Source organism: Scophthalmus maximus, chromosome 4 (genome assembly GCF_022379125.1).
Source record: "Scophthalmus maximus strain ysfricsl-2021 chromosome 4, ASM2237912v1, whole genome shotgun sequence".
NCBI classification, from domain to species: Eukaryota; Metazoa; Chordata; class Actinopteri; order Pleuronectiformes; family Scophthalmidae; genus Scophthalmus; species Scophthalmus maximus.
In genome coordinates, this window is record NC_061518.1 from 27,126,781 (window position 1) to 27,143,305 (window position 16,525).

General features: G+C 43.3%; 1 protein-coding gene across 5 annotated transcripts in view; it reads left to right on the forward strand.

Annotated features, from left to right (window-relative positions):
* LOC118302501 (ADAMTS-like protein 3) overlaps positions 1-16,525 on the forward strand; it is a 135,984-nt gene that overhangs the window by 58,166 nt on the left and 61,293 nt on the right. Inside the window, exons 4-5 of one of the 5 annotated variants that reach the window (XM_047331572.1) lie at positions 10,290-10,573; positions 10,723-10,874. The exons of the other annotated variants lie outside the window; for them this stretch is intronic. The gene's annotated coding sequence lies outside the window, so the exon portion shown is untranslated. The remainder of the gene's footprint in view (positions 1-10,289; positions 10,574-10,722; positions 10,875-16,525) is intronic. 5 annotated transcript variants of the gene reach the window in all.

Genomic DNA, 16,525 nt, shown 5'->3' on the forward strand with positions numbered 1-16,525 from the left:
CCCCAGCTGGCTAGCATCAGGCCTGCTAGCATCCAGCCAGCACCCCAGTTGGCTAGCTTCAGGCCTGCTAGCATCCAGCCAGCACTCCAGGAAGCTAGCGTCAGGCCTGCTAGCATCAGGGTTCCGAGGGTACAGCCGGTCTCCACGTCGTCAGTCGGAGGACCAATCGACACGTTCCCCGTCGTTGGTTCGGCCGACGTCTGCTCCTCCTCGGTGCCAGTCGGAGGACCGATCGACACTTTCCTCGTCGGTGGTTCGGCTGACGTCTGCTCCTCCTCGTCCTCAGTTGGTAGGGGAAAGAGTGGCGTTTCAGTTGAGGAGCTTTATGACATAATACGAGAACTCCAGGGATTTTTGGATGATTCGGCTCGAGCTAAGAACAGGCCAACAATGTCGGCAGGCCTGCGGCTTGCTTGCCTCCAGCCGTTGGTGGGCTGATTGACATGTTCCCCGTCGGTGGTCCGGCCGAACCCTCCTCGTCCCCAGTCGATGGACCGATCGACATGTTCCCCGTCGGTGGTCCGGCTGACATCTGCTCCTCCTCGTCTTCAGTCGATGGACCAATCGACACGTTTCCTGTCGGTGGTCCGGCCGACGCCTGCTCCTCGTCGCCAGTCAATGGACCGATCGACACGTTCTTCATCGGTGGTCCGGTCGACGTCTGCTACTCCTCGTCGCCAGTCAATGGACCGATCGACACGTTCTTCATCGGTGGTCCGGTCGACGTCTGCTACTCCTCGTCGCCAGTCGATGGACCGATGGACACGTTCTTCGTCGGTGGTCCGGCCGACACCTGATCCTCGTCCCCAGTCGTCGGGCTGATCGACATGTTCCCTCGTCGGTGGTCCGACCGGCGCCTGCTCCATGTCCCTCATCGGTGGTCCGACCAAGGCCTGCTCCACGTCCCCGGTCGGTAGGCCGATCGACGCGTCCATCGGCGGTGGTCCGACCAAGGCCTGCTCCACGTCCCCGGATGGTGGGCCGATCGACGCGTCCATCGTCGGTGGTCCGACCAAGGCCTGCTCCACGTCCCCGGATGGTGGGCCGATCGACGCGTCCGTCGTCGGTGGTCCGACCGTCGCCTGCTCCATGTCCCTCGTTGGTGGTCCAGCCGAACTCTGCTACTTCTCGCCAGTCGGTGGGCCGATCAACGCGTCCCTCGTCAGTGGTCTCCCAGAACTGTCGTGCCTGCCTGCCAGGCCTCTGGGCCTTCCCCCAGAACTGTCGTGCCTGCCTGCCAGGCCTCCGGGCCTTCCCCCAGAACTGTCGTGCCTGCCTGCAAGGCCTCCGGGCCTTCCCCCAGAACTGTCGTGCCTGCCTGCAAGGCCTCCGGGCCTTCCCCCAGAACTGTCGTGCCTGCCTGCAAGGCCTCCGGGCCTTCCCCCAGAACTGTCGTGCCTGCCTGCAAGGCCTCCGGGCCTTCCCCCAGAACTGTCGTGCCTGCCTGCAAGGCCTCCGGGCCTTCCCCCAGAACTGTCGTGCCTGCCTGCAAGGCCTCCGGCCTTCCCCCAGAACTGTCGTGCCCGCATGCCCGGCCTTCCCCAGAGCTCCTACGCCTGCTGAAACCCCCCAGCAAAACCCCTGTCCAGTTCCCCAGTGACAGTTTTTTCAGTCCGTCCTGGCCCCCTTCCATCCACCCTGCTCTGTGTAGATTTTTTTTTTTTTTTTTTTTTTTTTTTTGGACCGTCTGGAATTCGGTCCTAAAGAGGGGGTTCTGTCATGATCTTGTGTTCTCATTTCCTGTTTTATTTTGAATAACTTCATTGTGTTTCACTTCCTGTCCTCTGTCTAGTTTCTGGTGTCTTGTTTTTTCCTGTTTCCTCCCCCTGTGATTGTCTGCACCTGTTCCTAATGTGTCTCACCTGTGTTCTAATTGCCCCGCCCTCCTTGTGTGTATTTAGTCTCTGTGCTTCCCTTTGTCTGTTGTTGGATCGTCTGTTTTTTTTCATGTTGTCTGTTCCTGCTATTTGCCCCGGTCTGTTTCTGCATTTTTCCCCCTGGCTCCAGTATTTGGATTACCTTTGTTTGCTACATTTTGTGGACACCCTTGGTTTGATTGTTTTCGTTTTATTATTAAATATCCTGTTTTTTTCATCACTTTTGCATTTGGGTCCAGTTCCTGCTCAATCCAGACATAAAGAAACAATACATTGAGTCGAGGTTGCACTGTGTGGCATGTGAGATCCTTACCAATTAGAGAGGGAAGATAGATGGAGGTGTTGAGTGAAACAGTTGATGGAATTAGAAGTGGTTACTGATTAAACTGAGGCCATGAACAATTGACTGATCGGAGTGGAATGTTTTCTCCTTTTGCTTTGCCTTGATTTCTCTTAAGCTTTGTTAACTGTAAGGAAAGGAAATGTGCTCTGATACCTGACAGTGAACACAGCAGCTGGAAATGGATAGGGTGTAAGGTAGCTGGGGAAGAGATGGTGACCCTGAGACCAGCTCTGACTGTAATGGTCACAGTGTCTGAACCATAGACTATATAAAGATGAATGCCGCATCTCCACTTACACTCATTGTACATGAAAATAAAAGCTAAAATACTTTGCAAGAGCCGCCATCTTTTGTTTGTGACGTCTGCGTAGTGATCAGGGTGAGGAGCCTTAGTATCGAAGTCCTGACGATTAGGGGTGGGTAGTAACACTTGTGTGAAAACATGGACAAAGATTTGTTTAAAACAATGGGTGAAAGAATATCTGCTTTTCTCGTGCACATTTCATCCTACCAAATGTGGCCTCTCTGCTCTAGGTGCGTGGCTCTTTATATTCTACATCCATGATAGAGGCAGAGGAGAGAGAAACAAAACGCATGACATTTGTTTTATGTGGTTTCCTGTCATATAGTAAAACTGATAATATTGTAATGGACTGGGTTTCATGTTAATGTTGGTGGAGATTTTGTGTTAAGCTGGATTTATGCTTGACGCCTCGGTCCGTGCGCATGGCAGCTGTGACGTCAAGCCTCCTAACCTCTTTCAGTTTGAGATGTGTCAAAATATTTTATTTCAAAACACCTCAGTTTGGAATAATTCATGGTACAGTAATGCTTTGTAATTGCAGACTGGGAGGGATGTATCATTGCCTAAAATTCTGCAAATTCTGCAAATACATTTCTAAATTCTTTTTTCGGCATTAAAGACTATATACAGGATAGCCCATGTTTCTTTTTGCAAGTATTTCATTGAAATGCCAAGCTCATCCAGTCTATGTACCAACATAATTTGAGTTCACTAACCTCAGTTAGGAGTAGCTGTGCCCAGACAGCTGTTTCCTCGTCTGACATGATTTGTTCGATTGCAGCATGCCGCTCACTTTTCTTTGTTTTAGCTCGGGTTTCACGGGAAGAACCAGCAGTAGACATGCACATACTAGGCAACTATGTTTTCAAGCAGACAGATCCAGTTTTTTAGTTTAAGGCATTGATTGAACCTGCTCTGATTAATACAAATAGAATTTGCATCTGCAAACCTATCGTTATGGAGATGTGTATATATAAACCTAGTCGAGGCTGTGGTGATAAATGGTTTGATTAACATAAGGCAGCATTAGATTTTACAGTATTGCTTGAATGGCCTGCAGTGCAGTCTTGTGCTGCAGTAACTCCTTCACAGCCTCATTAGAATGTTTTATTAAAGCAATACATTTTCCTTCATCACAAGAAGAAAAATATACATTTTAAGGATTTAAATCGAACCCCTGTATAGACCTCAGACCGCCTGAGGTAAAAGGATTAAAATGACATGATAAACTTATTCCCCCACTGTCAACAAGAGAAAAATGCAGACCACTATTTTTTCTTTTCTATGAAATGTGATGAAAAGATCCGGTGCTCCTGAAGACTTTTCAAAAATGATAATTGACAGTGTGATTTATGACTGTGCTGCATTTATTTTGAAAAAAAACCACCATGCGCCAGTTACTGCGAGGGAGGCTAAATCACAGATGATCGCCCTGAGGCAAAGGGAGAGCAGCTCCCGTGTTGCACACGGACAAGTGATTTACAGTGAGAGCCTCCTATCTCTCACAAGTACAGTTTACATTTCATCCCCCGGCTATGAGAATTATTCTGGCCGAGGGCGTGAGTGGCCGAGCCCTGCGTACCAGAGTAGTGTTCAGTGAAGCAGGACTCTAAATGCTTGGTCCTGACTGATGACTGGTGGTGAGTGGATGGCCTATCGGGCCTCTCAAACTGCTGGGCCTCACGGGCATCTGTGTCTGAGTCAGTGTTTGTGTGGTACACATACTGCACCGCAAGAATTTAATGGAAGATTTAAAAGCTTATCATACATACAGTGTATCATTGATTCACATACAACCGCGCTGGGACTTTTGCCTTTCTCACGTCTTTGGTGTCCACTGCTCTGAAGCATCACAGCTTTAACAGCAACATGAATCACTCTGCAGTTTACACAGGATTTCCAGTGATAAAGTCAAATAAGTAAATATCTATTCAGGGATCATACCTCAGCTATTAGTATGTTTTCTCTGATTTGGTTTTCCGAATGTTGGATCTTCCAAATAAACCGAAGACACCTAAGTTGTTGCCTGGCAGTGGTGATGGAGCTGAGGCTGGAGAGATTCAGGAGGAATTTTGTCGTTACCAGGACAACAAATGGTACACATCAATTAAATGATTTATGATATCAACACCCTCAAACGTTAGTCGTATATATATGACACATTCTCACGTTTTGCTTCTCTCCATTGCTGACTAAATACAACAGTCACATTCAGCACAGCCCTACTCAAGACCACTTACATCTGAGTCAGTCCAAGATCAAGACCAAGTGTGAAAGTTTCGCCATCGAATCAGGAACTAGTCCAGATGGGGGTCAAGTCCAAGTCAAGAACCAGGGGGAGTCCAAAATGTACCCTTCCAGACCTGAGCTCCACCTCCTTAAATAGTCCATTACATCACACCTGTAGTTTTTTAATCTCTTCATATAAACTTAATAGTTTGATGAGTATTCTCTAGACCAGTGATCCTCACTATTTTTTCCAAGTGAGCCGCACCAGCAGAATTAAGTCAACAGACGAGCCGCCCCAAAAAAATCCACTCCAGCATCACATATCTGCCTTATTTGTTATCACCACTTACTATATACAATGCAATTGTAGCCACTGCAAATTCTCATAATAAACTAGAACTGCAAGCAGTTGTGACGGGTCCCCCCCGACGACTCGGGATTGTGTGAAAAAAATGATTTGAAATTGGAATACGTCCTGGGATTCAGCTTGATTCAAGGATTGCGTTGATGTAAATTCTTGAAATGTGCGATGTGTAATGTGGGAGTTATAGTCCAAAACAGATCTACCTTGATTATAGCGTCACCAAGTGGTCCTTGTGTACATGTGTAATTTTTTGTTTTTGAGGTGTATGGCGCATTGTAAAGCCATACACCAGCTCCATCTGGAGATTCTACATGCCAATTTTCGTGCAGACGGACTCACAGCCTAGGAGGAGTTCAAAAGAAGGTTTCCGATTACTCGCTGGTGGGGAAAAAAACCTAACGCTACACACAGACAGACCAGCTAAATGTCTGGCGCACCTGTGCAGCCAAGGACATTTTTTAGACGCACTTTTTGGATTTTTGGTCCCACGTGAGATCTGGTACTATATTTGCTACCTTATATTCACATGGAAAGCGCACTAGTTAACTTCAATTTACTTGCGTTCAATGACACCTCGGCACTTGGACGTCTCTTGGCTTTGTGTATTGGCTACGGTGGATGCCATGCGAGCAGCCAATTAAAGCTTTGCGAGCCGCGCAATGAGTAACACTGCTCTAGACTAATGATTACTCTCAATGGTTTATACTTTATGTATTATTATATCATATAATCCTTCTTCATTGTGCTTCACTCTCATACCGTTAAACAATAATCATTAACTGTTTGTCCTCACAGATGTGTATAGCAGAAAATACTTATTTGTAGTAGTCAAAAAACAAATATAAATACCTCAAAAATATTTTTCTTACAATTAAGACTGCAGATGAAATTCATTAGCTCACTTTCCCTTTCCCTCTCTCCTTGTATAACATATTGTCTGACAGCTCTGAGGTGATTTCTTCTATCGCCCTGAGTCTTTGTGCGTCTCTGAGGGCTGGTCTTTAAATTTCAGCAGCTCTATTAGAACCTGGATGAAAGGAACACTGTCAGGCATTTGTGAACATGAAAATGTTTTCCTGATGGAACTGCTTGTTGTTACATTTGCATGTTTTTTTCTGTGTATGTGTATTGTTTTTATCTTTGTCTACAGTGTGTTGGAGGGATTGGTGGCAAACAAAATAAGAGAAATTATCTTTTAAATTAGTGTACAATACTTTTTTTGTGAATCTTTAGTTAGTGCACAACTTTGTCCAAGCTTACTCTAAGCTTATCTTCTGATTCAATATCATGATATTGATTTGATATGAATTTAGATTTTGTTTGTAAGTATTGCAATTTGACATAACAATGTATTGCAATTTTTGGTCACATTTTTAAGTGCTGAATCATTGGGGAAGTTAAATCATCTCAATATTAGCTGTTAGTTATTATTGCACCACCCCTGTATAAATAATAATTAAACATCTATTCAGGGATCAGCGTGGAAAAAAAAGAAGATATTTATATTTAAAAGTGAATCCATTCCCCTGCATTTTTACCTCAACTTCGAACTTACTTACACAGAATGTCTTCAATTATTTTTGATGACTTTGTACTTGTCAAAAGAAGCTGTTGTCCATTGAATGAAATACCACAGCCCTTAACATTCCATCAGTTCAGTCAAGGACCACACACCATCAGCTGCTCTCTGGTTGCTTCACCTGCAGGATAGCAGAGGACTGATGATACTATCCTATAATGCTTTGGCTCTCCATTGCTTATTAGGTTTAGGAGAGCACATGTCGAATATTAATTGCTGCATCTGTAATGAATCGCTCTTCATTTATGGCTCTCTCACACCTTTTTTTGTTATTGGACATATGTTGTTCCGTTCCTTAAAGAGGTTCCTCTAACAAGTTTCACCAGGCCTCTCTCTCTCTCTGTAACTCCCTCACACGCACATACGCAAAATTCGAGTGCCCCATGGTAGGGCTGGGCGATAAAACGATTAAGATAATTATCGCAAAATAACTTTTCCTCGATATATATTTAAGAGAAGGTCGATAGAACTTCCTTAGAACTCTTTCTATCAATGTTTTGACAGAAAACACGACAGAAACCAAAATTAATTTAGTAGTGATTTGATTTATATTGTGATATGTATCGAATATGAAAAAAATTATTCTCAAAAGGAAATAAATAAATGCCATAGTGAAAAGAAGAAACACCTGTGATGCTAATTTCAGCACCCCAATTTGTAATTAAAGGAAAAGTTTTACAGGGACTGAGTGAGAGAAGCTGAGACATTTGGGAGAAAGATGCGTCAGCAACAGTGTTGGTGGAAGCTGGTTGCAGCACCGTGATACAGAGAATAGCTGTAGGGCTTTTGAGAGCTTCACTGGGTTTTATGTGTATGTAGGAAAAAGGGTAGTTTTTTTTTGATAAAGAGTGGAATTCAGAATGTGACTGGAGTATTAGTGAAATAGTGGCAAGGGAAAGTGTACGGTATGGGATTTAAAGAGGAGTCTGCTGATGCTGCTTCTCAACACTGCACTCAGACAAGCAGAGCAGCTCCACATACAGAGATGCTGAAAAAAAGAATGAGAAGTGCATAATTAATGTTGTTTTCCATTTGGGAAACAATGAACGAATATTGCATGCCACAGGATGTAGAATAAGAGCAAAAATTCTTAAGCTAATAACCTACAAACTATCATATTGTTTTGTGTCATACTCGAACACACTTGCATTACAGTACATTCATTAAGCAGACGCTTTTGTCAACCATGAAGATATAACCCAAAAGTGCAAGAATCAATAGGGTACATGAACATTTATCAAATGGGCAGAAACAGCTTCAAGTAATCATTCAGATTATTTTTTTACACGACAAATTCAGGGAGTAGGGTGAAGTCTGAAAAGTGAGTGTTCAGTCGGTGACGGAAGCATTGAATTTAAATATTAAATATTCACAATGTTGGTTTGCCAGTGCCAGGTGAAAATTGAAAATGAAAAATTATATATAATTTATATTTAAATTGTTAATTATTGCAATAATTTTCATATGCTCATGCATTGAGCAAGCATGAGGAGGTATAACATAAAAATGATCTGAATGTTCTGGGACCCTGACCAATTCTGGGAGCTCATTTAAATTTGCTCTGCCAAGGTACAGTCTGGATCCCCTCCATTGGGAAGTGATTTCCTCGGGCATTTGAATAAAAGTACCTGATATTTGAAAATTTCTCCCACAAATACAGCAAATACTTATTCACAGTTGTGGAAACATCATCACAGGTACCTCCAATCTCAAAATGAACTGAGAGGTCCAAATCTAGTCTGTACGCAAGGCTACAATTGCCTGTCTGGTTTCTTCACCTTTCCTTCAGGAGAAAGAAAAAAATATTTAAATATGTTTAATGATTTGACATGTAATGATCATAAATATAAAGTGATATGAACATTTTTATTCTGCTAATGTTTTTGGCCACATCTCGCAGCACAATGTGAACCCTTGGATTTGATGCATTACCCTTTTTACTCCATATGTAGGAGATGCAATAATTCTACCTTATCAGTCCAAAAAACTTTTCCCCAGTAATATTGTGGAGTGTCGGTGTGGCAAACATCAGGAGCACAGTAAGGTTTAAGAGGGCAGTGTCTTCCTCTGGTGTGTCCTGCCAGCTGTCTGTGTATGGTGACTCCAATGATTTAGTTTTTACTCTGCAGTTTTTTTGTTGTTGTTGTTTTTTTACTTCACTGATCATTCTGCAATGAGCCTTTAAAGTGGACATCCACATCTATAGAGAGAAGCCATTATGATAAACAGATTGCGATTTGTGAAAATAGGAGGGATGTTTTGATCATGTGTAATGGGAGCAGTGGTGGGCAAGTACTGTGCTTAAGTACAGTTTTTGAGTATTTGTACTTAACTTGAGTATTGGTTTTTTTTGGAAACTTTTTATTTTGACTCCACTACATTTCTATGAAGGCCCTTGTTACTCGTTACATTTGTGTTGAAGTCAGGGGATGATTTATTCTTTTTGCATTTCAAAATGCAAATCTTTTACATGTCTGGCGCTGTGGTGTAATAGAAGTGGAATTAACTTGAGAAACGAGTATTGACGTGTTTATCCTTTATCAAAAATAAAATTTCACCTAGGGCCTATTTAACTGAAGTTATTCACTAGCATGGCTGTCAGCTTAACAAATACAGTGAACTCACTGCAACTGCCAGCAAGAGAAAATTGGAGGCTGGAACATCTTCCTCAAATCTCAAACAGATGAAGCTTGAATAAACTAAGCAAATCTCTCGGAACTCTCTCAACTTTCGCCCTTGTTGAACGGCCTTCATTCCAAAACCTTGTCTGAGATCTACAGCCAAACTGCAATGTCATATCTCGAACCACTGTACGGCACAAGATTGATGACTATATGGCCCTAATAAGCAAGTGAAAGAGGCGATAAGGAAGGCTGCATACATAGCCACATAGTCATTGGAGTCACAGCACATTGGCTGGATCCCAGCAGCTTTGATAGGCATTCTGTTGCTCTTGCATGCAAACAGTTGAAGGGCGCTCATACCTTCGATGTCTTGGCATGTGCAATGAATGACATTCATTCAGAGTATGAAAACCTTGACAAAATAGTCAGAACCACAAAGGATAATGGCTCAAATTTTATTAAAGCCTTTCATGTATTTGGAGAAGATCAACAATATTGCTGCTGAAGAGATAGCTGAAGAAGAAACAACAGAAGATGATGTGCCTGTTAATGACATTTGAAGACATTCTGGCTAAAGATGATGGCCTTCAGTACCAACTCCCTAAGCATCATCGGTGCGCTTGCCACTTGCTAAATTTGGTTTCTACCGTAGATACCAGAAATGCAAACAAGAAGGGGCCTACAAAAATATGTCAAGGTCAGCATTCTCAAAGTCTCAGGCTCTCTGGAATTAGACTGCAGGGTCCACTACTGCTGCAGAGATGGTTGAAGAGCACTGCAAACTTCAGCTGGTACAGCCAAATGCAACAAGATGGAACTCCTTTTATTTGGCTGTGGAGCATATTGTGAGAATCCTCAAAGATCGAGGAGAGGGGGCTGTGAGAGCTGTCTGTGCTGCACTCAGTGTTCCGATGTAAGTCCTGAATGATTGTTTGGGTGTGTGTTCTCTGTCTGTTTCATTACCTATAGTAATACTTACTCCAGTTGCCGAGGCTATAAACATCCTACAGGGAGAATCCAACATTGGGATGGGATGGTTGCCCTACAATACCTACAATCACCACTCTCATTGACAAGCTTGAGAAAACAAAAGTTTCGATGAGATTCTGCAAGCTGCTAGTTGATGCCCTGCAAGATGGTACGAAGAAACGGTTTGGGGAGATGATGAAGAGATCCAGAGCTGGTTACTGCAGCCATACTTCATCCAAAATTCAAAACGTCCTGGGTGGATAATGAAGATGCCCACAAGTAAGGTAAGAAAAAAAACTATGACTAAATGTCCCATAGTCAGTTTCTCATTTCCACTTTTTTTTAACACAAACGTATATACTCATGTACTTGCTTAATCATAATGATACTGAAAAGGTTATAGTAAAAAAACTGAAATTTGTTTCTGCTTTAGGCCTAAACTACATCAAGCAATACTTCCCAACCATGACGAGGCTCCTCCTGAGAACTCCGCCAGTGCTTCTGATGAAGGCGATTTCTTTGCAAATATGAAGCAGGCACAGACAACCAAACAACTGGATGCATACCTGACATGCGCAGCTGAAGGTATGGACATGTTGGCATCCTTCCCAGCTGTGTCCATGCTGTCTCTCAAGCAAAACACAGCCCTGCCGGCCTCTGCTGCCTGCGAAAGTTTTTTTAGTGCAGCTGGACTAATCTTCACTCCAAGAAGGGCAATAATTAATTCACAGAACTTTGAAAACCAGCTTCTTCTAAAGCTGAATAAGAGAGGAGGGGGAGAATAGTAGAGGAGGGAGAGAAGATGAGGGGAGAATAGCAGTCAAACGATCACCATCAACAACACTTCAATTTGATGTTCAAGTATCAGATGTTCAAGTGTTATTTCCATTATGTTCTATATGTTTACAACATTTACTAATGTTCCAAATGTCCTATAAGTTATTTAGAAATAAAACACATATTGGTCAATGGCAAAAAATTTGCAATGTTTTTTTTCACTGTTAATGTAACCCCTACTTACATAGGCAATCACAAAGAAAATGGTAGGATTCTCTCTTGCTTGTGACCCTTTAAAATGAAGCCATGTGTGCTCACAAATAATTGTTGCATCTTGCATCATTCAACCAGTCTTTACTTCTCACATTATTTTATTTGAATACTTTGAGAACTCTGAAGATTCATCTAGTCATTCACAATATATATATATGTATATATATATATATATATATATATATATATATATATACATATATATATTTTGACTTATGAAACAGAACTGTGTTTGCATGCTTAACTGAAAAAAAAAGAAAATACTTTGCGTGTCCAGTTCATCTGAGTTGTCAGTAGACAGATTGCTGATACTGAACTATGCAGAGCTCACACAATAGGCCCAGCTGACCATCGGGGCCAAAAAAAAGCCTTGGCCGGACAGATTCTCCTCATGCCGATGTTATTACTGTTGGAGGTCTGCGATGGCTGTTAGCTGGCTGAGCCCGACAACAAAGGTGGTTTAATCCCATTAGCAGAGTCCTAACGTGTTTAATTCCTCTCTAGCGATTCAGTCTGTCTCTTTAGATGCAGCAGGCAGAGAAAAGCAAAAGAATGCCAGGTTCCACTGCAGTGCAACAGTCCAAGACATACAGATCGATTCCATTCATGTTGGTACAACAGAACAAGGTTGAAGACTGCATAGTGTTTTGCTCTGCCAGCTCCAAGGTCAGCAAGTGATCCAGGCCTGAGAGGCAGGGTGAAATGAAACCCATGGAGGCATGTCAGAAATGTTAATTCTGGTTGAGCAGGCATAAATAACATTGTCAGAGGAATTAGAGTTTGTTCCTGTGCACTGAGTTTCACTGACACTGCAAGAACTGTTTTGGAGAACGGCCTGTGCCACCACTTGTCCAGGAAAAACAGTTCTCTGAACTGTAAAAATTTGTGTTTTCAATATTCACCATGTGACACAGGTTGAAGGGCACCATTTAAAACACTTAAAGAGCTTGGATTTATATTCTACAAATACTTCATTGTGCTTCAGTTTTCCTCTTACACACACTCCCACACACAGGCACCACAGGGTCTGGTTTGACATCACTGACCCAGGAGAAGCCAATTTTCCTATTTTTGGAGACACACAGCCAGGAAAACCCTCTGTCTTTCCAACTCTCCTATTCTCTATCAGAGTGTCTCTATCTGAGCTTTTAACACAGCAGATAAGATAGAAGAAAGGTCGGGGGTGGGATGCATGGAGGGTGCTGCAGCTTGGTGGGGCTAAAACAGATGATTATGTGACAGGCCTGAGATTATTCCGCAGAGTGAGATGTTCAGCTAATTACCGGAGAACGCTGCAGCATACTGTTACTTAACCCAAACGACCACAATTTACTGCAAAAAAAATGTTGGGACATAATTTGAGTATGTATTGGATTATGAATCATTGTCAATGGAGAGCTCGTTCCACCATTAAGGAACCAGGATAGAAAAACACACTGGATTTAGAGTAGATGAACAGTGACCTCCCACCCCTCACAGTGAGGGCGTAGCAAGCCATTTAGCAGTAGCAGAGCGGAATTGATGGGTTGGGGTGTAAGGCTTGACCATTTTCTGGATGTACGGAGGGCCTGATCCTTTGGCGAGTACCAGTGCCTTGAATTGGATTTGATCAACCTGAGGAGCAGTGTAGTGTGGAAGAATTTCGGTAGGTTGAAAACCCACCGGGCCGCTACATTCTGGATGAGCTGCAGAGGTCCGATGGCACATGTCGGCAGACAAGCCAAGAGAGAAGAGTAGTCCATGCGTGCGATGACAAGAGCCTGCACCAATACCTGCGTTGCCTTCTCTGTGAGGAATGGACGTACCCTCCTGATGTTGTGGAGGATGAATCTGCAGCAGTGGGTTGTCACTGCGATGTTGGCAGCGAAGGACAGCTGGTTGTCCTGTGTCACACCCAGGTTCCTTGCAGTTTGAGTAGGGGCCCCCACAGAGTTCTCAATGGAGATGGGGAGGTCGTTGGTGGGAGAAGCCTTCTCTGGGAGGAAGAGCATCTCGGTCTTGTCCAGATTGAGTTTCAGGTGGTGTGTCGAAATCCACTGAGAAATGTCAGCCACACACGGAGAGATTCTTGATGACACCTGGGTTTCAGATGGTGGAAAGGTCCACATGATTTGAGTGTCATCTGTATAGCTATGGTAGGAAAAGTCATGTGAGTGAATAACAGAGCCTAATGACCTGGTGTACAAAGAGAAGAGGATGGGGCCCAGAAAAGAGCCCTCAGGGACCCCAGTAGTGAGGTTGCAGGGTCCTCTCAAAGTAACCCTGTAAGTGCGGCCCTTGAGGTAGCATGCAAACAGGGAGAGTGCAGAGCCTGACAATACCAGTTGTTGGAGGGTGGAGAGGAGGATCTGGTGGTTCACTGTGTCAAAAGCTGCTGAGAGGTTGAGCAGGATGAGGAGAGGGAGGCTGATCGAGCTGTGGACTTCCTCTGTGACAGCTAGGTGGGCAGCCTCTGTTGAGTGCCATGCCTTGAATCCAGACTGGTGGAGGTCAAGAAGGTTGATCTAGTGGAGATATGCAGACAGTTGAGTTAGGAAATGGAAGAAGAGAGACAGGTCTGTAGTTTATCACATCAGCTGGGTGGAGTGTAGGGAAAGTAACCTGTTCCTTGCAGTTTGAGCAGGGGGTGACACCTGATAACATATTAATATTAAATAATAACTTTAATTAATATCAAAGTTCCTCGGGGCAACAACCTGGGTGTTCCTCGGGGCAAGGAAGGGAAATGATAGTCAATCAACCGATTCAGTCTCATTTACAATATACTAACTATCGATTAGAGATTCTGATAATTAAATTAATAATCACCACCAGAATCACTACTTTGGTAGTTAGCAAAGGTTGAAGGATTTGAAATTCTACAGGTTAAGAGAGGGTTAGTCACAGGGTCCTAACACCAAAATAACCTATTGATAGATATAACAACAACATTAAGTGAACACATTGACTCAAATTAATACAGTACACTTACAAGGTTAAATATTCCTATGCTTAGCCTAGTGCATTATGCTATTCTGTATGCCAAAGTTACGTTACCAAGTCCATGAAAAGAAGAAGAAGAAAGGTCCTTTGGGATGCTGTTTGTGTGTCCAGAAAGGTGCAGCAGTTGTGCTGTGTGGTTTCAGTCTCCTTTTGTGTCCTCCACAGAGTTAGATGCTCAACGCTAGCTCTGCTTGGTGTCTCCTGAGCTTCAATCAGTTGACAAGACCGCGTGTCTGCCACTGATGTGCAACCAGACTTTCAGGCCTTGGTTGGTCCTTTGGCAGGTTCTCACGTTGCTGCCTTTTGGAAGTTGTAGCAGTCTGATTCGGCAGTGAAGCATTCTGGGAATCAGAGTTTTCCAGTCTGTCAAGTCCTCCATTTTGTGAGGCACTACAGCATGTCCACGTGTTTTAGAAAGAAATGGTAGAATAGGGACCGGTTTGTAATTTTTCACATCAAATGGGTTGAGTGTGGGTTTCTTTCAAAGAGGATTCACTCTTGCTGCTTTAAGAGTGTTGGGAAAGTAAACAGTTGTAAGAGAGGTATTGATGAGGTGGGTGAGGAAAGGAAGGACGTCAGGAGCAATAGACTGAAGAAAATGAGAGGGGAAAGGGTCGAGGGGGCAGGTGGTGGTGGAGTGAGCTGGAGTCACCACAGAGTTCTCAACGTTGACGGAGAGGCCGTTGTACATTTGATAGCTAAATCCATCAATCTGGTGAAGTTTGATAGCATATTTAGGAGGTTAGATCTTTGAAGAACTTTATGCTCTTGTAAACAATTGTGTGCTGCTGGAAGAGATTGTTTCCTGAGGATATTGTAATTTAACAGATGATTTTGCCTCAAATTTTAAGACCATAATTCTCTATGTATTATGATTTTCATTTAACTATCCCTATCATACATATGTTTTGTGATCCTCAAAGAAATGAAGATAATTTTCAGACATACATTTTATATAAAAGGGCAGCAGAATGTAATGTAATGTACATGCACTCTCCACTGCTGCAGACATTTTACTCATGTTGCAAGAAATCGGTCTGTCTGTCTATCACACAGTTGTTGTTTACGGCCAAGAAAGTGCAGTGTTGAATTTGGACATGTTATGACCATGATACCTTTTTAATAAACAACTGATCATAGCTCCGGAGGAGCTGAAGCTGGGACTCATTAACCCCGGGATGTTATCAATCAGACAAAGGCGTGTTGTTCTCCGTTTCACGGTTCTGTTTGAGTCAAGTTACAACGAACTCTGAATAATTAGGTGAACTGCTGTTAGTTAGTGCTCCTTCACGGGGCGCTTCACCTCCGTGGATGTTCAGACAACAGAGCGGCTGTGACTCAGGATGTACAGTCGTTCGTCCACCAACCCGAAGGTTGGCGGTGCGATCCCAACTTCCGCCAATACACATGCCGTTGTGTCCTTGGGCAAGACACTTAACCCTAACTTGCCTCTGACGGCTTTTCCGACAGTGTATGAATGTGACAGAAAATGGGTGGTAAATAGCAACACTGAATGAATGTGTGTGAATGTGACTTTCCTGTAAAGTGCTTAGAGTGGTCTATATGACTAGAAAAGCGCTATATAAATACAGTCCATTTAGTACATTTACAACGCCTCCTCTCTCGTCCCTCGGTCCATCGCCTCCATCTGATCTGCGCAGCCTCGCTGGGGATCCTCACTTCTCCCTGTGCGCGTCCTCGCTGCGCACTTATGAAAAAAAAAAGTGATCCCTGCGGCGCCCCTCGGACATTCTGCGCCCTATGCAACGGCCTATGTCGCCTATTCCAAGAACTGGCCCTGGGGAGCATGTACAGATTGAAGAGCTGTCCTTTAAGTTGGTTGAAAACCAGTTAAAAACAGGACCAGCTAAACCAACTGAAACATGGAGCCTATTAATTAAAATGTTGTGGTCAACAGTATCAAAAGCAGCAGTGAGATCAAGCAGTGAGATCAATACTAAATGTATTAATTTAGTATTAGCTACTTTAATGAGATCTGTTTCTGCGGTGTGATTGGTTCTGAATCCCGATTGGTATGTATCATGTATATTGTGAATTAATAGATATGCATCCAGTTGTTTATATACAATTTTTCAAGTATTTTGCTTATAAAAGGAAGATTGGAAATTGGTCTGTAGTCATTAATTATACCTGGATCCAGATTGCTTTTCTTTAACAGAGGTGAGACAACAGCATGCTTAAGA